The sequence below is a fragment of the Sciurus vulgaris genome (genome assembly GCF_902686455.1).
Source record: "Sciurus vulgaris genome assembly, chromosome: 7".
Taxonomy (NCBI): domain Eukaryota; kingdom Metazoa; phylum Chordata; class Mammalia; order Rodentia; family Sciuridae; genus Sciurus; species Sciurus vulgaris.
The window spans coordinates 63,430,751-63,457,521 of NC_136467.1; positions in this window are offsets into that span (position 1 = coordinate 63,430,751).

Consider the following 26,771-nt stretch of genomic DNA (forward strand, 5'->3'; position numbering starts at 1 on the left):
GATGCCAACCAAGAATCTTATACCCAGCAAAACTTACCTTCAAATTTGACGATGAAATAAAATCCTTCCATGATAAACAAAAGCTAAAAGAATTTACAAAAAGAAAGCCAGCGTTACAGAACATTCTCAACAAAATATTCCATGAGGAAGAGATGAAAAACAAAGAAGCAAATCAGCAAAGGGAGGAATTATCCTAAAGGAATTGTCAAATAAAGGAGGAAACAAGTTGTGTCAAACAAATAAATAAACAAAATTTTAAAAATGAACCAAATGACCGGGAAACCAAATCATTTCTCTATAATAACCCTGAATGTTAATGGCCTGAATTCATCAATCAAAAGACATAGACTGGCAGACTGGATTAAAAAGAAAGATCCAACAATATGTTGCCTGCAAGAGACTCACCTCATAGAAAAAGATACCCATAGATTAAAGGTGAAAGGATGGGGAAAAACATACCATGCACATGGACTCAGCAAAAAAGCTGGAGTATCCATCCTCATTTCCGATAATGTGGACTTCAAGCCAAAGTTAGTCAGAAGGGATAAAGAAGGTCATTTCATACTGCTTAAGGGAAGCATAAATCAGCAAGATATAACAATCATAAACATCTATGCCCCAAACAGTGGCTCATCTATGTATGTCAAACAAATCCTTCTCAATTTCAGAAACCAAATAGACCACAACACAATAATACTAGGTGATTTTAACACGCCGCTCTCACCACTGGACAGATCTTCCAGACAAAAATTGAGCAAAGAAACCATAGATCTCAACAACACAATCAATAATTTAGACTTAACGGACATTTATAGAATATTCCATCCAACCAAGAGTGAATACACTTTCTTCTCAGCAGCACATGGATCCTTCTCTAAAATAGACCATATATTATGCCACAAAGCTAATGTTAGCAAATACAAGAAGATAGAGACACTAGCATGTATTCTATCAGATCATAATGGATTGAAGTTAGAAATAAATGAAAGAGTAAAACACAGAAACTATTCCAACATCTGGAGATTAAACAATATGCTATTATATGATGAATGGATAACAGAAGATATTAGGAAGGAAATTAAAAAATTCTTAGAGGTAAATGAGAACAAAGAAACATCATATCAAAATCTCTGGGACACTATGAAAGCAGTACTTAGAGGGAAATTTATTTCATGGAGCGCATTTAATAAAAGAAGTAAAACTCAACAAATAAACAACCTAACACTACAGCTCAAAGCCTTAGAAAAAGAAGAACAGAACAGCACCAAAAGTAGTAGAAGACAGGAAATAGTTAAACTCAGAGCTGAAATCAATGAAATTGAAACAAAAGAAACAATACAAAAAATTGACAAAATAAATAGTTGGTTCTTCGAAAAAATAAACAAAATTGATAAACCTTTAGCCACACTAACAAAGAGAAGACGAGAGAAAACCCAAATCACTAAAATTCGGAATGAACAAGGAAATATCACAACAGACAGGATGGAAATACAAAACATAATTAGAAGCTATTTTGAAAATCTATACTCCAACAAAATAGAAAATTTCGAAGACATCAACAGGTTTCTAGAGACATATGAATTGCCTAAACTGAATGAGGAGGACATAAACAATTTAAATAGACCAATTTCAAGTACTGAAATAGAAGAAGTCATCAAAAGCCTACCAACAAAGAAAAGTCCGGGACCAGATGGGTTCTCAGCCGAGTTCTACAAAACCTTTAAGGAAGAGCTCATTCCAATACTTCTCAAAGTATTCCATAAAATAGAAGAGGAGGGAACCCTCCCAAACTCATTCTATGAAGCCAATATCACACTGATACCTAAACCAGACAGAGACTCATCAAGGAAAGAAAATTTCAGACCAATATCCTTAATGAACATCGATGCAAAAATTCTCAACAAAATTTTAGCAAATCGCATACAAAAACATATTAAAAAGATAGTGCACCATGATCAAGTGGGTTTCATCCCAGGGATGCAAGGTTGGTTCAACATCAGGAAATCAATAAACGTAATTCACCATATTAATAGACTTAAAGTCAAGAATCACATGATTATTTCAATAGATGCAGAAAAAGCATTTGATAAAATACAGCACCCCTTCATGCTCAAAACACTAGAAAAAATAGGGATAGTGGAAACATTCCTTAATATTGTAAAGGCCATTTATGCTAAGCCCATGGCTAATATCATTCTAAATGGTGAAAAACTGAAAGCATTCCCCCTAAAAACTGGAACAAGGCAGGGATGCCCTCTTTCACCACTTCTATTCAACATCGTTCTTGAGACTCTGGCCAGAGCAATTAGACAAACCAAAGAAATTAAAGGGATACGAATTGGAAAAGAAGAACTCAAACTATCCCTGTTCGCTGATGACATGATTATATATTTAGAGGAACCTGGAAATTCCACCAGAAAACTCTTAGAACTCATAAGTGATTTCAGTAAAGTAGCAGGTTACAAGATCAATGCCCATAAATCCAATGCATTTTTATACATAAGTGATGAATCTTCAGAAAGAGAAATTAGGAAAACTACCCCATTCACAATAGCCTCGAAAAAAATAAAATACTTGGGAATCAATCTCACAAAAGAGGTGAAAGACCTCTACAATGAGAACTATACAACACTAAAGAAAGAAATTAAAGAACACCTTAGAAGATGGAAAGATCTTCCATGTTCTTGGATAGGAAGAATTAATATTGTCAAAATGGCCATACTACCTAAAGTGCTATACAAATTCAATGCAATTCCAATTCAAATCCCAATGACGTACCTTACAGAAATAGAGCAGGCAATTATGAAATTCATCTGGAAGAATAAGAAACCCAGAATAGCTAAAGCAATCCTTAGCAGGAAGAGTGAAACAGGGGGTATTGCAATACCAGATCTTCAACTCTACTACAAAGCAATAGTAACAAAAACAGCATGGTATTGGTACCAATATAGAAAGGTAGATCAATGATACAGAATAGAGGACACGGACACAAACCCAAATAAATACAATTTTCTCATACTAGACAAAGGGGCCAAAAATATGCAATGGAGAAAAGATAGCCTCTTCAACAAATGGTGCTGGGAGAATTGGAAATCCATATGCAACAGAATGAAACTAAACCCATATCTCTCACCATACACGAAACTAAACTCAAAATGGATTAAGGACCTCGGAATCAGACCAGAGACCCTGCATCTTATAGAAGAAAAAGTAGGTCCAAATCTTCACCTTGTTGGTCTAGGACCAGACTTCCTTAACAGGACTCCCATAGCACAAGAAATAAAAGCTAGAATCAACCACTGGGATAGATTCAAACTAAAAGCTTTCTCTCAGCAAAGGAAACTATCAGCAATGCGAAGAAAGAGCCTACAGAGTGGGAGAATATCTTTGCCAATCATACTTCAGATAGAGCGCTAATCTCCAGAATCTATAAAGAACTCAAAAAACTCTACTCCAAGAATTCAAACAGTCCAGTCAACAAATGGGCTAAGGAAATGAATAGACACTTCACAGAAGAAGATCTACAAGCAATCAACAAACATATGGAAAAATGTTCAACATCTCTAGTAATAAGAGAAATGCAAATCAAAACCACCCTAAGATTCCATCTCACCCCAATTAGAATGGCGATTATCAAGAATACGAGCAACAACAGGTGTTGGCAAGGATGTGGGGAGAAAGGTACACTCATACACTGCTGGTGGGGCTGCAAATTAGTGCAGCCACTATGGAAAGCAGTGTGGAGATTCCTTAGAAAACTTGGAATGGAACCACCATTTGACCCAGCTATCCCACTCCTTGGCCTATACCCAAAGGACTTAAAATCTGCATACTACAGAAATACAGCCACATCAATGTTCATAGCTGCTCAATTCACAATAGCCAGACTGTGGAACCAACCTAGATGCCCTTCAATTGATGAGTGGATAAAGAAACTGTGGTATATATATACTATGGAATATTACTCAGCCATAAAGAATGATAAAATTATGACATTTGCAGGCAAATGGATGAAATTGGAGAATATCATGCTAAGTGAGATAAGCCAATCTCAAAAAGCCAAAGGACGAATGATATCGCTAATAAGTGGAGGTTGACACATAATGGGGGGGAGGGAAGGGTTAGAGTTAGGGTTAGGGAGGGGGGCAAGTATGGAGGAAGGAACTACTGTATAGAGGGTAAAGAGGGGTGGGAGGGGTGGGGGGAAGGGAAAAAATAACAGAATGAATCAAACAACATTGCTCTATGTAAATTTATGATTACACAAATGGTATGCCTTTACGCCATGTACAAACAGAGAAACAACATGTATCCCATTTGTTTACAATAAAAAAAAAAAAAAGAAAAAAAGAAAAAAAAATAAAATAAAAAAAAAATAAAAAACAAAAAAAAAAAAAAAGAAAGAGAAATAAGGAAAACCATTTAATTCAGAATTGGCTTAAATCAATAAAATCAACCCAGGTGGTGAAAGATATCTATAATTAAAACTGTAGAATACTAAAGAAAGAAATTGAAGAGATCACTATAAGATGGGAAGAATTTCCATGTTCTTGGATAGGCAGAATTAATATTGTCAAAATGGCTACATTACCAAAAGTTATCTATAGATTGAGTAAAATACTCATCAAAATAGTAATGACACTGCCACCCTGCCACCCCATCTCCAAACTTGCCTGTCTCCATCTTGGGACACCAGCCAGGGATTAGAAACCCAACATCGAGGTGTGTGCAGGTTTGCGCCATTGCTGCCATCTTAGGATGTTACCACCTCCATCTGGGGAAACCAACTAGGGCCTGGAAAACCATTATCAAGGTATCTGTGGGCTTGGTTACACCTGAGGTCTTCCTACTGGGTTTGCTAATAGCCACCATCTGGCTGTAGAGGTGGGAGAGAGCTGGGCTCTAACCAGCTCTGATGGATAGGGCTGGAAGTGGGTGTGAGGGCATTTTGCTCTTAGTTCACCCAACTGGCTGGTCCAGCACCCACTGAGTTCCCGGGGTGCACTTGGCATGGCACTAGCTGGGCTCGGCATCAGCCTGATCCCTGATTCCCTCCTGAGTTGGGCATCCACCAATACCCTGATTCTACCAGGTCCAGCACCCAGTAGAGCCCTCTGGCTCTCCAATCCCCAGTTTTTCATCCCCTCCTTAGCCACCAACATGGCCCAGCACTCAGAATTACATGGCTGACCCATAACTCCCAGCACCTTGTCCTGACCCACCTGATACAGAACAGCTCTCCGCAACAGGCGCAGAGTTCTTGGCACTAAGCCCTCAGGAGCTACTGGGAGAAAAGTGCCTGATGTCTTAATAAGAGCTATTTGGTTTAAGGTTGTATATTGGTTGCATTGGGTGCTGTTAATATTGATCCCCGCCTTAAAAGTGACATAATGGAAACCTTCAGGGTCATTATAAATCTAAAGGGTAGAAATTTTACTACCTCAGATTCACAATGCTAGATGGGAAGACACAAGAACAACATGATAAAACAAGGGGAAAAGTGCCCCAAACTAAGATGCTCTAATAATAGAATTCACTGACAACACAGTAGAAGAAATATCAGAAAAGGAGTTCAGAATGTACATATTAAACTGATTCATGACATAAAGAATAATGTAAGGAGTGAAATTAGAGATAAATTTCAGGAGGTGAAAGATCACTTCAATTAAGAGAGAAGATTAGGAAAAGAAATCAAGTAGAAATTCTTGAAATGAAGGAATCAATAAGCCAAATTAAAAATTGAATGGAAAGTATCACAACAGACTAGAACACTTGGATGACAGAACCTCAGGCAATGAAGATGAAATATATAATCCAGAAAATAAAGTTGACTACACAGAGAAGATGCTAAGAAACCATGAACAGAAATTCCAAGAATTATGGGATAACATGAAAAGACCAAATTTAAGATTTATTGAGATAGAGAAAGACACAGAGATACAAACCAAAGGAATGCACATAATCTTTTCAATGAAATAACATCAGAAAACTTCCCAAACCTGAAGAATGAAATGGAAAATCAGATACAAGAGACTTACGGGACCACAAATGTACAAAATTACAACAGAGCTATACCAAGTCACATTATAATGAAAATGCCTAGCGTACAGAATAAGGATAGAATTTTAAAGGCCACAAGAGTAAAGTATCAGATTATATATAGGGAGAAACAAATCTGGATCCCAGCTGATTTTCAGCCTAGATTCACACAGATAGAAGGACCTAGAACAACATATACAAAGCTCTGAAAGAAAATGGATGCCAACCAAGAATTTTATATCCAGAAAAATTAAGATTCAGATTTGAAGATGAAATAAAAACCTTCCACGATAAAAAAGTTAAAAGAATTCACAACTAGAAATACTGCACTACAGAACATTCTCAGAAAAATATACCATGAAGAGGAAATTTTTTAAAAAGCTGAAAACCCACAAAGGGAGAAACTATACTAAAGGAAAAGACAATCAATGGAGAAACTAAGTCAAACTACAAAGCAGAAATACACTAAAATGACTGGAATACAAATCATCTCAATAACAACGCTGAATGCTAATGGCCTAAATGCATCAATCAAAAGACATAGACTGGCAGATTGGATTTTTAAAAAAGACCCAACAATATGCTGTCTTCAAGAGACTCACTTCCTAGAAAAAGACATCCACAGATTGAAGGGGAAAAGAGGGGAAAACACATATCACTCTCCTGAATCACATAAACAAGCAGGAGTTTCTATCTTTATATCAGATAAAGTGGAATTCAAGCCAAAGTTAGTCAGAAGGGACAAAGAAAGACATTTCATAATAGTCATATATACATATGCCCCAATGGAGCATCTATGTATATCAAACAAACCCTTCTCAGTTTCAAGAATCAAATTGACTACAGCACAATAATACTGGGTGACTTTAACACACCTCTCTCACTACTGGATAGATATTCCAAACAAAAACTAAACAAAGAAACTATAGAACTCAACAATGCAACCAATAATTTGGACTTAACAGATATATATAGAATATTTCATTCATCAATGAGTGAATATACTTTTTCCTCAGCAGCACGTGGATCCTTCAATAAAATAGATTATATCTTACGCCACAAAGCAACTCTTAGCAAATTCAAAAGAATACAGATACTACCCTGCATTCTATCAGGCCTATGAAATCAGAACTCAAAGATAAAATAAAAAATAGAAGCTACTCCAACTGCTGGAGACTACACAATAATATGCTATTAAATGATGAATGGATAGCAAAAGGAATCAGGGATGAAATAAAAAAAATACAGGTAGATGAGAAAACTGATGCAACATTTCAAAATCTCTGAGACACTATGAAGGCAGAGCTAAGAGGAAAGTTCATTGCATTGAGCTCATTCATTAAAAGAATAGAAAGCCAACAAATAAATGATCAAACCAACACCCAAAGAAGTAGAACAGGAAATAATTAAAGTCAAAGTTGAAATCAATGAAACTGAAACAAAAGAAACAATTCAAAAAATTGATAAAACAAAAAGTTGACTCTTTGAAAAATAAATAAAATTGATAAATCCTTAGCTGTGCTAATGAGGAGAGAGAGAAAACTCAAATTACTAAAATTCACAATGAACAAGGAAATACCCCAACAGACACTACTGAAATACAGAAGATAATTAGAAACTATTTTGAAAATTTTTACTCCAAAAAAATAGAAAATCTCAAAGATATTGCCAAATTTCTAGAGACATATGACCTATGCTAACTGAATCAGGAGGATTTACACAATTTAAACAACTCAATTTCAAGCAATGACATAGAATACACCGTCAAAAGACTAGCAATTAAGAAAAACACAGGACCAGTCTTTTTCTCAGTCTAGTTCTATAATACCTTCAAAGAAGAACAGTCTGTAATAATAAAAAAAAAATAAGAACTAATATCAATACTCTTCAAAGTATTCCATGAAATAGAAAAGGAGGGAACTCTTCTAAACTCATTCTATGAAGCTACTATCACCCTGAGACCAAAACCAAAGACACATTAAGAAAAGAAAACTTCAGACCAATATAAATTCTCAATAAAATTCTGGCAATTCACATACAAAAACATATTTTTAGTGCACCAAAATCAAGTGGGGTTCATCCCAGGGATGCAAGGTTAGTTCAACATCTGAAAATCAATAGACTTAAAGACAAGAATCATATGATCATTTCAATAGATGCAGAAAAAGCATTTAACAAAATATTACAGCCCTTAATGTTCAAAACACTAGAAAAAATAGGAATAGTAGGAACACACCTCAACATTGTAAAAGGTATCTGTGCTAAGCCCAAAACAAACATAATTCTAAATGGAGAAAAATTGAAAGCATTTCCTCTAAACACTGGAAGAAGACAAGGATGCCCTCTATCATCACTTCTATTCAACATAGTCCTTGAAACTCTATCCAGAGCAATTAGATAGATGAAAGAAATTAAAGGGATACAAATACAAAAAGAAGAACTCAAACTATCACTATTTGATGACATGATTCTATACTATAGAGGACCCAGAATATTCCATTAGAAAACTTCTATAACTAGTAAATGAATTCAGCAAAGTAGCAGAAGATAAAATCAACACATAAATTAAATGTGTTCCTATACATCCGTGATGAAGCCACTGCAAGAGAAACTAGGAAGACTCTTTCATTCAAAATAGCTTTAAAATAAAATAAAATACTTGGGAATGGATCTGAAAAAAGAAGTGAAAGACCTCTACAATGAAAACTACACAACACTAAAGAAAGAAATTGAGGAAGACCTTAGAAGATGAAAAGACCTCCCATGTTCTTGGATAAGCAGAATCAATATTGTCAAAATGGCCATACTACCAAAAACACTACACAGATTTAATGCAATTCCCATTGAAACTCCAATGACATTCTTCATAGAAATAGAAAAGGCAGTCATAAAAGTCACTTAGAAAAATAAGAAGCCCAAAATAGTCAAAACAATCTTTAGCAAGAAAAGTGTTGCAGGAGGCATCACAATACCAGAACTTAAATTATTCTACAGAGCTATAATAACAAAAACACCATGGTATTGGGCCAGACAAGAAGACCAATGGAACAGAATAGCAGACACAGAGACAAACCGACACAAATACAGATATCTCATAGGAGACAAAGGCACCATAAGCATACATTGGAGAAAAGAGAGCCTCTTCAACAAATGGTATTGGGAAAACTGCAAATTCATATAGAGCAGAATGAAGGTTAACCCCTATCTCTCACTCTGCACAAAAATCAACTCAAAGTGGATCAGAGACTTAGGCACTAGAACAGAGACCTTACACCTAATAAAAGAAAAAATAGGCCCAAATCTTCTCCATGTCGACCTAGGAACTGACTTCCTCCTAAAACACAAGAAGTCAAATCAAGGCTCAATGAATGGGATGGCATCAAACAAAAAAGCTTCTTCACAGCAATGGAAACAATGCATAACATGAAGAGAGAGACTACAGAATGGGAGAAACTCTTTGCCATGAGCATTTCAGAGCACTAATCTCCAGGATATACAGAGAACTCAAAAAAACTTAACCAAATGACCTAATGAATAAATGGGCAAAGGAACTGAACAGGCACTTCACAGAAGAAATCTGACCAGTCAACAAATATACGAAAAAATGTCCAGCATGTCTAGCAATTAGAGAAATGCAAATTAGAGCTACACTGAGATTCCATCTCACTCCAATCAGAAGGGCAATTATCAAGAATACAAGAAATGACAAATGTTTGTGAGGATGTGGGGAAAAGGGAACATTCGTACATTGTTGATGGGACTGAAATTGGTGCAACACTCTGGAAAGCAGTATGGAGATTCCTCAGAAAACTTGGAATGGAACCACCTTTTGACTCAGTTATCCCACTCCTTGGTTTATACCCAAAGGTCCTGAAGTCAGCACAGTACAGTGACATAGGCACATCAATGTTTATAGCAACTCAATTCACAATAACGAAGCTGTGGAACCAACCTAGGTGCCCTTTAAAGGGGAGAGGGGAAGGAGATGAGGAGAGGGTGTTAAGCAAGTATGAAGTTACAGTTAGCTATCAAGTATGAGTCCTGATATACTGTTGCACAATAGAATGACTCAAGTTAACAATACTGTGTTTTATAGTTCTTTTTATGTTAGCAAACTCAAATTTGTAATATGTAAAACGTAAAAAAGATCATATTCCATAACCAAGTGGGATTTATCCAAGGAAAGCAAGATTGGTTTCAAATCTTCAAATCAGTTGACTTCATATATCATATTAATAGAATGAAAGTTAAAAACATATGGTCACCCCAATAAATGCAGAAACCTTGTGACAAAATCCTATGTTCATTCACAATAAAAATTCTCGGTAAACATGGAATAAAAAGAAATTCCTCATTCTGATAAAGAGCTTCTTCCAACAATTTAACCAAAGAATTGCAATAATTGTGTACTACACATTATACAACATTCTTTAGAAAAATTAAAGAAAATTTAAAATAAAGACATTCTATAATCTTGGACTAGAAGATTATTGCTAAAATGGCAATTTTCTTCTAATTAAACTACAGATTTAAAACAACTTATATCAAAATGTCGGCAGGCTTTTATGTGGAAATTAAGAGGTTTGCTCCTAAAATTGATATGCAGAGAATCTAGAATAGCCAAAATAACATTTTTAAAAAGGAAAGACAGAGTCAGAGGGTTTCTGATACCCACTTTCAAAGCATATTTTAAAGCTATCTTAATGGAGACAGAGTGGTCTTCATACTTGCATTAAGATACGTATATACACTAATGGAACAGAACAGAGTTCAGAAATAATTGCTTATGACATTTGACAAAGATAGTAAAACCAAAACAGAGTAAAAATGTAGTCTTTCCAACTAGAGATACTATTACAAATGGATTTCCACATTTTTAAAAATAAGCTTAGATAACCTCACCCACACTCACAAATTGGCTCAAAATAGATCGTGGACATAAATGTACAAACAAAGACTATAAAATATCCAGAACAAAACCTAGGGTAAACTTTTCATGTCCTTGACATAGGATGGTGTTCTTAGATATGAAAACAACAACATCTGCCATTAAAAAAAATCATAAATTGAACTTAATCAAATTTAGAATACTGTGTGCTTCAAAAGACAAATCACAAAGTAGGAAAAACATTTGCAATATCATATACATGAGGAAGCGTGTGTATCCAGAATACAAAAGCTTACAACTTATTTATAAGAAGCCAAGAAAAAAAATAAGACAATTGAAAAGAGATGGAAGACTCCTATACTCAACAACAACAAAACCAAATAACTTGATTAAAGTGTTCAAAGTAATTGATTAGACATTTCTTCAAAGAAGATACACAAATGGCTAATACAACATGAAAAGATATTCTTCCATAATTAATCATTAAGGAAACTGAAATTGAAACCACAATGGGATTCCACTGTATATCCACTAGAATTTCACTGGGGATATTGTGGTCTGACTGGAAGACACAGATATGTAAGTAGCTTCTGTTTGCTTTGTTACAATGAGCACCATGGGGATAGCAGACACACAAAGACCAAAGATGAAAAGATGTGGCAATACACATGCTGGGTGCCTCTCAGAAGGCTCTCCATGGTGTTTCCACTCCTGGCTTTAGGAAAAAGGTCCTGGTCCCTATCAATGTCCCCATCAAGAAGTTACCAAAAACAACCTCACCTCACCTCATCCTTTCTTTCATGTTCCCAGTTTCTTCAAAAATTATCTCTTAGGGGTCTACTTTATATCTCCTGATTGCTTTTCATTTCTCCATCCATATATCCATCCATTCATTTAATACTTTATTTAGTCATATAATCAATAAATACCAGTTGAGCATCTACCATGTCTTAGCATGGTTCTAGTCACTTGGAAATTGAAAGCAAAAAAAAAAAAAAAAAAAAAAAAAAGGTAAACATGAACTCCTAATGAAATATAAATGATGTAGATACTGGAAGGTTTGAAGTGCTGATCTTTGGGAAGAACAGCACATCACTTTTATTTGTATTTGCAACTATCTTTATGTATTTCCCATATTCTATGTTTTATATTTCAAAATAGCTCCAAGAAAGGACTCTGAATCTTTCAATGCAGAGTGATAAATGCTTGAGGTGATGGATTTACTACTTACCCTGGTTTGATTATTACGAATGTAGATATTTATCAAAATATTACATAATACCCCCAAAATAAAATTTTTAAAGAGTACTTTTGGCTTCATAGAATGAATTTGGAAGTATTCCCTCCTTTCAATTTTCTGTAAGAAATTGTGGAGAATTAGTGGTATTTCTTCCTTAAATGTTAGGTGGACTTCACCAGTGAGGCCACCTTGAACTGAAGTTTTCATTTTAGGAAGGTTAGTATCTACAAATTCTAGTTCTTCATAGATATAGGTCTATCCATTTTATCTATTTCTTCTTTAATGAACCTTGTACTTTATGTCTTTGAAAAATCTGTTCATTTAATCTGAGTCATTTAATTTATTGGCATAATGTTTATAATTGTTAAGTTAGGAACTGTCAGAGGTCAGATATCTTACTCTACTTGCAAGCTAACAAGTTGGCCTCTCACAGGTGATAAATACCTTGAAAGAAGAAACAAAGGGTAGGAGAAACCATTTACTGGAATAAAATAGTCAAAGCAACTTCTTAGCATTGATTACCTCAGTTCCAGTCTCTAAAAGGAAATATGAATGAAAGTCAGATATTACTTGTGCATGTAGCAGGGATATATCAAAGGAGAAGAATCTTAAAATTCTGATATTTGGAGTTCAAAGGGGGACTGTTGGTACATATGGACATTCTCCCTTCTGGGGAGTATGTCCATATACTCCTCAGAATGTGAGTATGAATGAGTATGTTTTATTCTGAAATGTAAACAGATCCTTTCCTGGAAAGGCAAAGAAAGATCTTTATTACCTTGCAGTATAAGTGAATGTCTCCATAGAGGACACATCTCTAAATTTCTCACTTCCAAGGCCATTGCTATTCTAACTTGCCCCCTTACTTTGAAAACCTAAACCATGCAGAAATGTGAAAATACTTATGGAAAATTGGTAATACCAGATAATCATATATCTTCTTATAAATACAATCTACTTGGGTGCTAAGGAAGAAGCTACTTCAAAATACACTGGCTGCTGAACCAAGAAGCAATGTCATGAGACCAGAATTATCTGAAGGATACTCAGGTCTCTTCTAATTTGATTAGAGGAGTCTGATTTAGAAATATAGGTTCAATCCTTATTGTAGTTCTACAAACCCTAAGACCTTGTCACCATCTTTATAGTCTGGAATGAGGTTCCACATCCAGCTTCCAGATAAAAGGAGAAAGAAAATGTGGGAAAGGCCTAGCCTCTCTCCTAAAGGACTATGACAGATCACCTCTAAGATGTTCCTCCACCAATGAATCTCATCTCTTATTATCCATACCCTTGAATTATCAATGCCCTCTCCTACATTGAAAGAAACAGACCTTTTTTAACCAAAATGACATTGGGAAAATGATATTTGCTATGGCTTAAATATGGTTTGTCCCCACCAAAACTCATGTGGAGGTTTAATTCTTTGGTGCAGCAAAGTTATGAGGTTCAACCTAATGGGAGATGTTTAGATCATGGGGCAAAACTACTCATGAATAGATGAATCCATTTCATAGGAGGAAGTGATAACTCACTCTTGGGAAACTGGATTAGCCACTGCAAGGGCTTACTATTATAGATTGTGTTGGCTTCTTCTGCTTTCTCTGGTTTTTTTTTTTCATGCTCTGTGACTTCTGTTGCATATGACCCCATTTGTTCTTCCATTTCCCATCAGATTCCTTCACCACAATCTGAATAGATGGCAGTACCATGCTTTGACTTCCAAAACTATGAGCCAAAGTAATTCTCTTCCCTTCTCAAATTACCCAGTCTCAGTCTGTTACAGCAACAGAAAGCAGACTAAGACAATGGCATATTATTTTTAAGACCCAATTACAAAAATATATTGCAGCTTCAGCCTTGCTCTCTTAGGTCACTTGCTATGATAAAAGCCAGCTGCCATATCATGACACTCAAGTATCCTTTTCAGGAGGTTTATGTGATGAAGATGTATTCTGCCAAAGATCATGTGAATAAGTTATCTTGGAAGTGGAATCTCCATCCCCAAACCTTCAGATGACTGAAACCCCACTGCCATCTTGTCTGCAACTTCATGAAAGACATTCATGTAGAATCACAGAGCAAAGCCAATCTTGAATTTGCAATCCCATAGAAACTTTGAGGTAGTGTGTTTATTTTTCTCTTACACTATAATTTCTTTCATAGCAAGAAATAACTAATATAATGGTGTTAATTATGTCCACTCATTTCATTGGTACTATTTCAGTCATTCAGATATTTTAGGTTTGTTTTGACCCACAGTTTTGGAATTTCCAGTTTGTGATCAATTAGTCCCATTATTTTAGGCCCATGGTAAGGCAAGACATTAAGGTAGGAGTGTGTAGCAGAACAGAATAGTATTTACCAGAGCCTCCCTTGAAAAGAAAAGGAAAAGGTTGGGATTCCACAATCCCCTTAAGGAACATGCCTTCAATGACATATCAAATTCTCAGTAAGACCCACCTCTCAAAAGTTCCATCACCTTCCAGTGGCACCACCCTGCGGACTATGTCCATAAAATAAGGGTTTGGGGGGACAGTCATTGTTTAAACAATAACTACATCTGTCCTACAAGATATCATATCTTATCAACACATTACACTGTGGAGTGAGTTGTTTACCCTTGTGATTGTGTGACTCACTGGGAGCTGTAGCTCATTGCCTCTGCCCACCATCAGGAGAGAGTATCATTTTGCATATGAACAGAATAAGAAAAGATCAAAATTCAAAATTTGCATTGTGATTTCTATTGAATGTATATGATTTTTACTCCATTATAAAGTCAAAAATCTTAGGTCATATTATTTTAAGTCAGGAAACCTCTGTACTGTTAAGTGATAAACATGAATTACAGAATATTCTGTATAAAATGAACTCATTTGTTTCAGTCAGCTTTTCTGCCACTGTGACAGGAACAATTAGAATAGGAAAAGTTTATTTTAGGGCTTACACTTTCAGAGTTCTCAGTTTATAGAAGGCCAACTCTTGCTCTGGGCCTGAGGTAAGGCAGAACATCATGGGGGAAGGATGTGGTAGAGGAAACTGATTCAGAACATGGCCACCAGGATGCAGAGAGAGAAAGATTTCTCCTCTCACCAAAGACAAAATATATACACCAAGGACATGCCCCAATAACCCACCTCCTGTAGCCACACTCTACCTGCCTATAATTACCACCCAGGTAATACCTATCAGGAGATTAACAAACTGATTAGGTTAAGGCTATCATAGCCCAATCATTTCACTCTGAACTTTCTTGCATTTTTTCTCACATGAGCTGTTGTAGGATACCTCATATCTAAACCAAAACACCATTTGTAAAATGAAACACATGAATACAAATAAATATATTTTCATGAAAAGTTTGGAAAAAATATACTTTAAGGTGTTAATAATAGTTGCCTCTGAGGAACTCGCTTTTTCTTTATACATTTAGTTATTGGTTGAATATTTTACTGTCTATTTTATACATACTGCATTATTTAAATTGTTAAATTGTTTACAATAAATGTCTTTTGCTTTTATAGGGATACGTAGTAATAAAAAGCAAGAAAGCAATAAAAAAGACATATTCTTTGGGGAAAAAAGGACTCTCCAAAAAGCTTCACAAATCTGTCTTTTTCTCCAAAGCATACTATTTCCTTTGCTCAGGCCTTTGTTCTTTATTACCCAAACTAGCATTCAGCATACTTTTCCTGTAAGGAACTATATCATAAATACATTGAACATGTATTTTGCAGCTACTCATTTCTGCTGTTATAGCTTAAAAGCAGCTAAATGATGCCTAAACTAATGAGTTGGCAATGTTCCAGTAAAATATTGTTTACTAAACAGGCCAGTTTTGGGGCCTTTGTTTGCTAACATTTCAGTTACACTACTAAAGCCCCCAAATTATCTCTCTGCCACCAAACCCTTTCCTCTCTCTCTCTCTCTCTGCCATCAGGGAGGCACATTGTGTTAAGCCTGTGCCTGGTGACCAGTGTTTTCAGACTGACTGAGAACAGGAGACATTTTGAATGTACCTACCAATGTAATTTTTTGCACACTATGATACTGCTTAAGTGTATAGGTCTGAAAAATTCTTAGATATCTGGTAACCTCAAGATTATTTTTTAAGACCCAGAATAACTTTTGTCACCCAGATAAAGCTGACTGCTTTTTCTTCATTACCTTAATTGATTCTACAGTCTTTGTACATATCTATTTTTTTTTATACTGGAAATTGAATCCAGGGATGGTTTATCACTGTGCTACATCCCCATCCCTTTTTATTTTTTGAGACAGGGCCTCACTAAGTTGCTTAAGGCCTTAATAATTTAGTGAGGCTAGCCTCAAACTTGAGATCCTCTTGCCTCAACTTCCCCAGTCTCTAGAATTTCAGTCATGCACCACCAAGCCCAGCTTTGTACCTATCTTGAGTAACACCTTGTGTTGTTATGATTTCTATGGGTATCTTCCAGTTAGACACACCATCCTGTGAGAGATAAGATCATACTTTTGAGTTCCTGGAACATAACACAAGACATATCAGAAAGTAGGTATTTAGAAACATTTGCTAAATAAATGAACAGAAATAGAGGTACCCATTTGGCCTCCCTGACTAGCAGACAAGGTGCAGAACATTGTTTCTCCCAGGAGTTCTCATTTTCCAGTCTCAATCGGAACAATCAACACCTGGCAACTTGAATCTTCCTTGCTTGCTTTCACATCTATGCCCACAACAAATAAGACCATACTGATAATATCAACTTTTTGAATTTCTTTTGTTATCTAATCCAAAACATTACTGTAAACATTTACAACTAACATTCAAGGGATGGTTCATCCATACCCTCCCGTCCTAATTTTAGGATTTTCCCCAACCCAAATTCACTAGATGGTGAGCAACTTGACTATGAGGAGTTCACTTTTGAGAGACTAAGAAATATTCAATCATAAATTAATGATTCCCTTGCGGGGGCGCCTAGCACATAAAACTCATGCCAGGGAAGTGTGCCTGGCGCATAAAGACCCATGCCAGAGGTTGGTAATCTTCCTCTGGAGGATGATAGCAAGGACTCGTCATAAGTTGGGTGCTGCCAAGGCCTTCCCTGGAAGACGATAGCAAGGACTCGTCGTAAGTTGAGTAAAGCTGGAGCCCCTTCCTCAGAGTGTTAATCTCTCTTCCTTTTTTGTTTTTCACCAGAACTCACAATATTACGCGGATTAATCATGTTTAATAAAGTTCTTCGGTTGAAGGATGATGGGAACACAAACAGTTCATATGAGTTAACTCAATTCCAGTAAAATAAAGTTCATTTGTTTACACAAAGCACTAATATTCCTATAGGGAATGGTGGACATTCTGAAGCAATATGTCTTGTGATGTTTTTGCTAACTTTTACAAAACTCCCAGACATCTAGTTGCATATAAGTGATTCTCTTAGCTTCAGTGATCAACATATTTATTACATCTGGTTTCTTCTGCAAAGTAATGAGCCTCCCACAGAAATACATTATATTTAGTTCAAAAGAAAAGTTTTAGTTTTTTTAGATGAAGATTTTTACTCTAAAGACAATAACTTGGTTCTTAATAGTATAATATGATTTAACATAGCATAGACATGTAATTATAGTCATGAAAAATTAATAACAAATTACTAGAAGTCATAATTAGTCTTAGCGGTAAGAGATCAAATAGAAGTTAAACTTCAAAGAAAAAAGTGGTATACATCAACTTGCTTTTGTAAGTTTCGAGTCAAGGATAGTTCATTGTGGGGAAATGTCAAATAAGATGAATGTGCCAGGTGGCGCTAATTGGCTAACTGTGCAGACCTAGCTTCTGTTATCTATTGATAAACTTCTAAGAACTTTCTTCTTCATATGAAGTCATAAATATTTTTAGTGAAAAGTGTAAGGGTATAAAAACTGTAAGAAGAATTCAATAAACTTGTCAGCAACCTAACACTGACCTGAGTCTGTGTGGTTGCTGTCCATCGCCGACGCTGCGCCGCCTAATCTTTTGGGGGCTTTTACATTTCAGGCCATCAAGGACCCCTGGACTCTGCTGCTTGGGCTGGTCCCCGGCATTCCCTAAGGCAAACCTGCAATATTACAATATGCCTCAGCTATGCCTGGGACTATTTCATGGTGTTTGTACATAGAAGGAGTCTTGCCTTATATAAAATAAACTATCAAAAAAAAAACACTTATAATGGACTCACTATATGTTAGATACCATCATTTATACTATATTATTTGATTCAATCCTCTTCAGCCCCTTAGAGGCTATTATCACTACTTGGTAAATGAAGAAACTGAGACACAGGGAGGTTAAGTATCTTGTTCAGTGTCATAGCAAACAAGAGGGTAGACCTAGGTCTCAAAATCAACCCTTTAGAGTTTAAATCTTGTGTTCTTTCCTCATACATGGCTAACCTTCTTCTTCCATTGATTCCTAATATTTGTAGAAATTCATTTGTATATCATTTATAATTAGTTATTGAACTATCCTATCCAGTCTTTGGAGTTATCAAAGAATAAGGTTGATATCCAAAATCATCATTAAAAGTAGTTTGAAAAATTTGTCTGTTGGACATTTTTTAAATATTTAGGATAATTAAAAGTTTACATACTACTATATGCAGGGTTTTATTTGTCTGTCTGTTTGATTGGTAGTAAGATGGACCAGACTGAAATGACCTATAACTAAAATACTGAATAAATACCCATCCATAGGCAAGGCAGGTAAATGGTCTGAAACCTGGGCAATCCAGTCATGGTCAGCAAAGATCAGTATCTATTTCAATGTCAGGAAAATTCAATAAGAAGTAAGATCTCCAGTGAACACACAAAACAAAATAACAAAAGAATCAGAGGTCTACTCATCATTCAGAAGATCCTCAAGCTGATAAGAGAAATCTACTCATAGAGGACTGAATGGTAAAAAAAGAAACAAGAAAGAAGCTTGGTTTCATAAGAACAAGCATACTCTGTCTTAGAAGAAAGGCAGAGATTCAGGCTCAGGGGAACCCGACAACATATCAGGGACAGGGAATGGGTGCAACATCAAAGTGATACTAATCAGCTTCACGACTCAGAGAACCTCTCATTCTCTTGTTAGGATGGTTAAAATGTTCTGAGAACAGGATATATAAAGAACTCAAAAAACTTAACACCAAGAAAAAAAAAAAGCAAAAACCCAATTAATAAATGGGCAAAGAAACTGAACAGACACTTCACAGAAGATATACGACCACTGAACAAATATATGAAAAAATGCTCGATATCTCTAGCAGTTAGAGAAATGAGAATCAAAACTACTTTAAGATTCTACCTCACTCCAGTCAGAATGGCAATTATCAAGAATATGGTAACAATAAATGTTGGCGAGGATGTGGGGAAAAAGTTACACTCCTACATTGCTTGTGGGACTGTAAATTAGTGCAACCACTCTGGAAAGCAGTATGAAAATTCCTCAGAAAACTTGGAATAGGAATACCATTTGACCCAGTTATCCTACTCCTCAATATATACCTGGAGGACTTAAAAATCAGCATACTACAGTGACATTGCCACATCATTGTTTATTGCAGATCATTTCACAATAGCTAATCTATCGAACCAGCCTAGGTGCCCTTCAACAGATGAATGGATAAAGAAAATGTGGTATATATGATGGAATGTTACTCAACCATAAAGAGAAATGAAATTATGGCATTTGACAGTAAATGAATGGAACTGGAGAATATCGTGCTAAATGAAATAAGCCAATTCCAAAAAACCAAAGGCCAAATATTGTCTCTTACATGCAGATGCTAACTCACAACAAGGGGAGGGATAGAGAAGAATAGAAGTATTTTGGATTAGACAAAGGGGAATGAAGGAAAGGGAGGGGAAATGGGAATAGGAAAGAAAGTAGAATGAATCAGAATTTACTTTCCTATGTTCATATATGAATATGTGACCAAGGTTATTCCACATCATGTACAACCAGAAGAACAGGAAGTTGGACTCCTTGTATGTATATAATGTGTCAAAATACATTCTACTGTCAAGGATAACTAAAAAGAACAAATAAAAAAATAAATAAAATTTTTAAAATGTTCTGAGAAGTCAAACAGTTCAAAATCTATAAATAAAGGATACCCCTCCAGCTGTGAAAAACAGGAAAAAGCAGCATAGATTACAGTACTCATCCACATGAATGTCTCTCTTCCAGCATGCCCGTTTTCTCACCCCTCTCCTGCCTGTCTCTCTTTTGTTATCATTGCTATTGTTTTTAACTGTTCAAAACTTTATGTAGTCAAAGTATACTTTGGGAGTATTTTTCTTAATTATGAAATAACGTTTGTTGTTCTTGTTCTGAATTTTTAAATAACTGAATATTTTATAATTCACTAGGTGAAGAATATAATATTCAATTTATCTTTTTCCTTTGATTTAATGATCTGCTGTAGAATTCCTAATCCTGCTTTAGTAACCAACTCTTTTGAATTACTGGGCTTAAAACTGAAATTAATCCGAACTGCACAGACAAAACTCATGTTTTTTAAAGTTCTCTCTGCATACTCCTAATTGTTAAAAAAATCATGAAATAGTTAATTATTGACATTTACTACATGATATATGATACTGATTAAATTGATATTTTAAAATGCTAAGAAGACAGGTAAACAAATTATTACTTTAAAAACAAATCTGAACCTATGACTACAATTAGGTAAAATTTTTGTAGTCATCTGTGCAAAAATGCCAGAGAATATGGAAAAACAAGAAGTATGGGTTCATAGGGAGACAGAAGGAAAGATAAATGGTGAATTACATTTTATTTTGAGTATTATAATATTCCTTGGGAAATTAATCATATTTCTTGAAAGGTATAGCGTACACATATTTTATATTTAACTTTTAATTTATTGATATGAGGACAGAAGCTCACAAAACATATACTTTATTTCACAGAGCCCTTACCCTAAAAATACTCAGCTGTTCAATTGTGGCACTGTTAAAATAAAGCATTTCAAAGAACATGGTATCTTTTGGAAAGAAATCTATAATTTAATGTCCCTTAAAAAAAAAAAAGAACAAAAACGTCCAAGCATGATGGACATGATAAAGGAAAACATCATTTAAAATAGACTAGGGTGAGTTCCAGGTTTACTATCCATGACCTCCTCATCACCCCTATTCCTCAACTCTTCCTTTCCCCATCCTCATGAAATAACTAAGAACCATTGTTACATTTGAGGTTTGAAATTAGTAACTACTTCTCAGTATTCCTGCAGTGAACACCAAAGCCTCATTTTTTTGTCCTTCCTCTTTTTTTCTGATAAGTCATTTTTGGTTTCTAATTTGAGTATACTTAAATCTTGAACAAAATTAAATTCTGATTGTGCATTCACTTACTTTATTCCTTAAAAGTGAATTCTCTTCCCTTGAGTTTTTAGTAGCAGCCTGATAAAGGCCTGCTTACATGTACAATTTATTAAATTAATACATAGTCAATAGAAACATTCAGATATGACTATTTTGCTATTCATATATATAATTTGTTTCCTTTGAGAAAACATTTATTCTTTCAACAAATAACTTTAATAAAATACAATAGCATAAGATTGACTACATGGATAGACTCTTTTCATTATAAGGAAATAAAAATGCTTATTAAAAATATAGACTTTTCCCATAAGAACATCAGTTCTTTGAGATGATGTAAATGCATTTTTATAATAGTATTAAAATTTGTAGTAGCTTAAACTAAAATAATATTTTGATATGAAAATTATTACTTTTTATTGTCTATAGCTTCAGATTCATTGCCATGATATTGCTTTAGCTGCTAGCTATGACCTAGATTTTCATTTATTTTTATGCTTTACTGTTTTTTTAATCTTATAGAAAACACTAAATTAAAAAAAATAATAGCACCCAAGATTTTTATGTCAATCATACTAGAAAGATTTTGAGTTTTAATGGATATAAATTTGGGGTAGTAACTCTAAAGCATGAATATGCTTGACATATTCAACAATAGCAAGAAGATAGGATGATTGGAGTAAAGTGAGGGAGGGAAAAGGTGAGTGTAGTAGGTAACAGAGATAACCAAGGGGCAAGGCAGGGTTGTAGAGAGAGGTCTTTGGATTTTATTATACATGTGATAGATGAGGGGTGAGCACAGAGTGACATGATCTTAATTAAATTATGTTTTCAAAGGCTTACTCTGACTGTTATGAGATAAGCAAGAGTGGAATCAGGGTAGTGACAATGGAAGCTTGAGGAAGGTTGTTTTGTGCTAAAAGGTAAGGCACGCTCAGATTCTTGTGTTATATCTATATAGCTGTACATAACTATATCTATATAGGTAACTATAGATATACCATTCACCCATTTTCACCTGTTGTTAATATTATATCCTATCTACTTTATAACTTATATCTCTCTCCCTGAATATATTCGTGTGCATATGTGGCTCTTTGCATTATTTGAAGGTAAGTTACATTTCAATACACATCATGAGCCTTTGTTTCTAAATTCTTCAATGCTTATTTCCATATTTCCTAAGAATAGGATCATCTCTTACTTGTCCATGGTACAATTAACAGTTTTATTAAATTTAATATTGATAATTTGTATACAATATTGAATATATATGTATATGTATACATATATATATTATATAAACACACATACATTTGGGGGGTGTACTGGGGAATGAACCCAGGGACACTCAACCACTACATCCCAATCCCTTTTTTTACATTTTATTTAGAGACAGGGTTTTATGCTTAGGGTCTCACTAAGTTGTTGGGGCTGGTTTTGAACTCTCAGTCCTCTTGCCTCAGCTTCCCAGGGTGTTGGGATTACAGGCGTGTACCACTGCACCAGGCTGATAATCATCTGCATTTTAGTCTTGTCAGTTAACCCAGTAAGGTTCTTTACATAATCCAGTCCATTTATTTGCTATGTTGCTTTAGACTCCTTTTATATAGAACATTTCAACGAACTTCTTTTGTTTTTCTTTTTGATATATTCTTAGAACCAGCTGATACAATCATACTCTTGTACAAATGGTTTTGATATGGGTTTTGAGGGAACTAAGAATGATGAAAACATTTTTGGCTTGAGAAGCTGAACTGAGAAATTTATTTATTTTGATTATTAATATAGTAAAGATGGGAAACAATTGTTAGGAATACATATCACTAAAGTAGTGAGTCTTTTTGCAAGAGAATTCTAGTGCCTACCAATCTCTGGTTCTCCTCTTCCTGAAAATACTGTGGGATTATATTTCCCCATGACCTTACTGCTCTTACTATGTGATCAGTTCTGAATCATGGATTGTGAACTTTAGTAATGCAGCTGCCCTGGAGAATGTTCCAGACCCACAGTTGACTTTGCACCAGCAAATAAACATTTCTTCTGTTAATTCACTGCAATTTGGGGGTTGATTGAAACCTAGCTTGCCCCAACTCATCATTAGATATTGAAGTAGAAGTAGTGAACATTTTGGATATAAGATCCCAGATTTGGGTCCAGGTCACAGCTGGGATGTTTGGGATATAAATAATATTTGGAGTCATGAGACCCTCCATGTAGCAAGTGTAGATGTAGGTAATTGATTGACAGGTGATGACAGATGGATAGATAAGATAAACCAGCCCTCAATCACATGCCATAGATGATTGATCCAGGAAAAGGTAACTGATGTAAGCTAGCCACTCAAGGTTTTCTGTCAGATTTTTAAAGCTAGCACCACGGATATGCAGTCAGTCTCTTTTAGGTGGTTGGAATCATAGGCTATTACTTACAAGGATCAAGAACTATTAGATATCATATTCCAAGCTATTTGGAGTGATTTGTTTAGGGAGTATCATCAGACAAGTGAGGGAAATAGAACAGGGCAAGAAAGTTAAGCATCATTCTGGTCCCACAGGGAACTCTAAAACATGACTTGCAGCACAGTGTGGGTCCTTCCTTGAGGTGTAGTAGCCGTATTTTGGTATATAAGTGACCACTGGTTGTCCTTGAGGTAGTGCATCTAGAGGTAACTTCCTACATGTGGCAACTCCACTTAAGTGGGATAATTCTTCACAGGAAGGAGCATCAAAAACTTTGTATCTGAGAATGGATATACATGCCCCAAAATATATTCTGAGCTGGACATCAACACATTCACTGCACTTCTATTACAGTTGTATATATTCATCTAATATCTAGGCATAAACTGAGAGAATTTGGCCAGTGCATAAGTAGATAAAAAGTCAGTGGTAAGCATTATACAATGTCTATTTGAAGATGAAAGTAAAAAAAAAAAAATTGATGAAGTGTTTATGAAGGAAATTTCAAGATAAAAGGGATTATATCAAATTGAATAAATAGTGGATCATGGGAAAACTACTACATAAAAAAAACTTGAAGGATATAACTCAGTGGAAGAGCACTTACCTAGCTTGCACCAAACTCTGGATTCAATTCCCAAGCACTACAAAAAAAATCCAAGTATTTTAATAGTTTTTAAGATTTAATATATACATGATAAAAGTAATTGATTGAAATGAATGAAAAATGTTTTATATTTACAGTTGTACAACCATCACCACAGTCTAATTTTAGAACATTTCCATCATTAAAATAAATCACATGCCCTGCTACTGCTATGTCCATCACCCCATCCCTAGTACTAGATAAGCATATTGTAGCATGTATCAATATTTCCTTTTTATTGCCTTTTGTTGGTGAATAACTTTTATTGTCATACTTGCCCATTTATCAGTTGATAAACATTTGAGTTGCTTCCATTTTTGGCTATTTTGAATAATGCTGTTATGAACATTCACATACAACTCTTTATGTGGACATGTTTTCATTTCTCTTGAATAGACACTTAAAAGTGGAATTACTGAATACTGTTGACTCTGTTTCTTTTCTTAAGGAATTGCCAAACTTTTTTTCCAAAGCAACTGCTTAATTTTATATTCTAACCAGCAGTGTATGAGGGTTCCAATTTCTCTAAATCTTCCCAAATTTATCATCTGACTGTTTAATTCTGTCCATTCTAGTGCACAAGAAATAGTATCTCATTGTTTATTTGATTTTCCTTTACCTGAGAGCTAGTGTTATGGTTTACATATGAGGTGTCCCACAGAAGCTCATGTATGAGACACTGCAAGAAAGTTTAGAGATGAAATAATTGAGTTATGAGAGTTATAACCTCATCAGTGCATTAATCTGCTGATAGGGATTAATTGAGTAGTAACTGTAGGCAGGCAGGGTGTGGCTAGAGGAGGTGAGTTATTGGGGACACAACTTTGGGGTTCCGGGATGCCCTGAAGCTGTGTCAACACTCACTTGTTAATATGGGAGATAGTCATTGCCCAGATTCTCAGCAAGCATTTCCTTCCTGTAGAGCACAGATAGCTCAGGGTAATTTTGTTCCGGGCCCCCATGATAGGGTCAGGGAGAGGGAGAAGAGAAAAAGGAAAACTTGTCCCTTTTAAAAATAAGCCTCAGAGCTATATTCAAAAGGGCAAGTGGACTACTGTTACGCTCTGGGGTTGACTGAAATTTTACTTAAATTTAATAAAGTGCAGTCACAACACATTGATAGATTTCCAAGTAGTCTAATAGCTTCAAGTTTCTTCTGATTCATTTTAAATCTTGCATCCAATATCTTCACTTAGATGTTGACATCCATCTCAGATTCTGAAACAGTCTTCACTAAAGAGTATTATGAGGAAACCTAAGTCAATTAGATTTAACTGGGCAAACTTTTTTTCATTGTACTCTAAGGTTGACACTGTGTAAGTCACTGATAAAAAGATAACCACAAAGATTAATAAACTATAGACTTTAGTCTTGAAGTGACTGTAGTCCAATGCCGTGTTCCCTTAAATATTAGCATGCATCAGAATTAACAGGCATGTTGTTAGAAATGTAGAACTTGGACCCAATTCCAGAGACTCTAATTCATTAGTACTTTCAGGTTCACCTAAAACAAAGGTCTCTTTTTGGAGACATTTATCTAGGGGCCAGCATGAAACTAGTATTTTAACATAACATCAAAGCAGTATTTGAGGAATTGTTAAAATCATAGACTTTATTTTTTTTTTATTAAAAACCATAAATGTACATAGGGCAATGTTGCTTGATTCATTCTGTTATTTTTTCCCTTCCCCCCACCCCTCCCACCCCTCTTTTCCCTTTATTCAGTCCTTCCTTCTTCCGTTCTTACCACCCTCCTTATCCCTAACCCTAACCCTAACGCTAACCCCTCCTACCCCCCATTATATGTCCTCATCCGCTTATCACCCTGGAAGATCTGTATCTGATCTAACACTAGTACTTACTATAATATAATATAAAGCTGCTCCCCCGCCATTTACGCTGCAGCCATTTCTTCACCTCCCAACTTACAACCTATCTTGTCAGTTTGTGAACATCCTAGCTAGCTATTGGCTCATCAGTCAGCCTGCAAGTATCCTTCTCAGTTATTGGTCCCTTGTTAGCCCATGAAATTCCACTACTTAAGAATAGCTCCCCCGCCACTTTCTCTCTCTCTCCTCCTCGCTTTCATGCTCTCTCCTCCTGGCTTTCACTCTCTCTTGCATGCGCTCTCCCTATCTC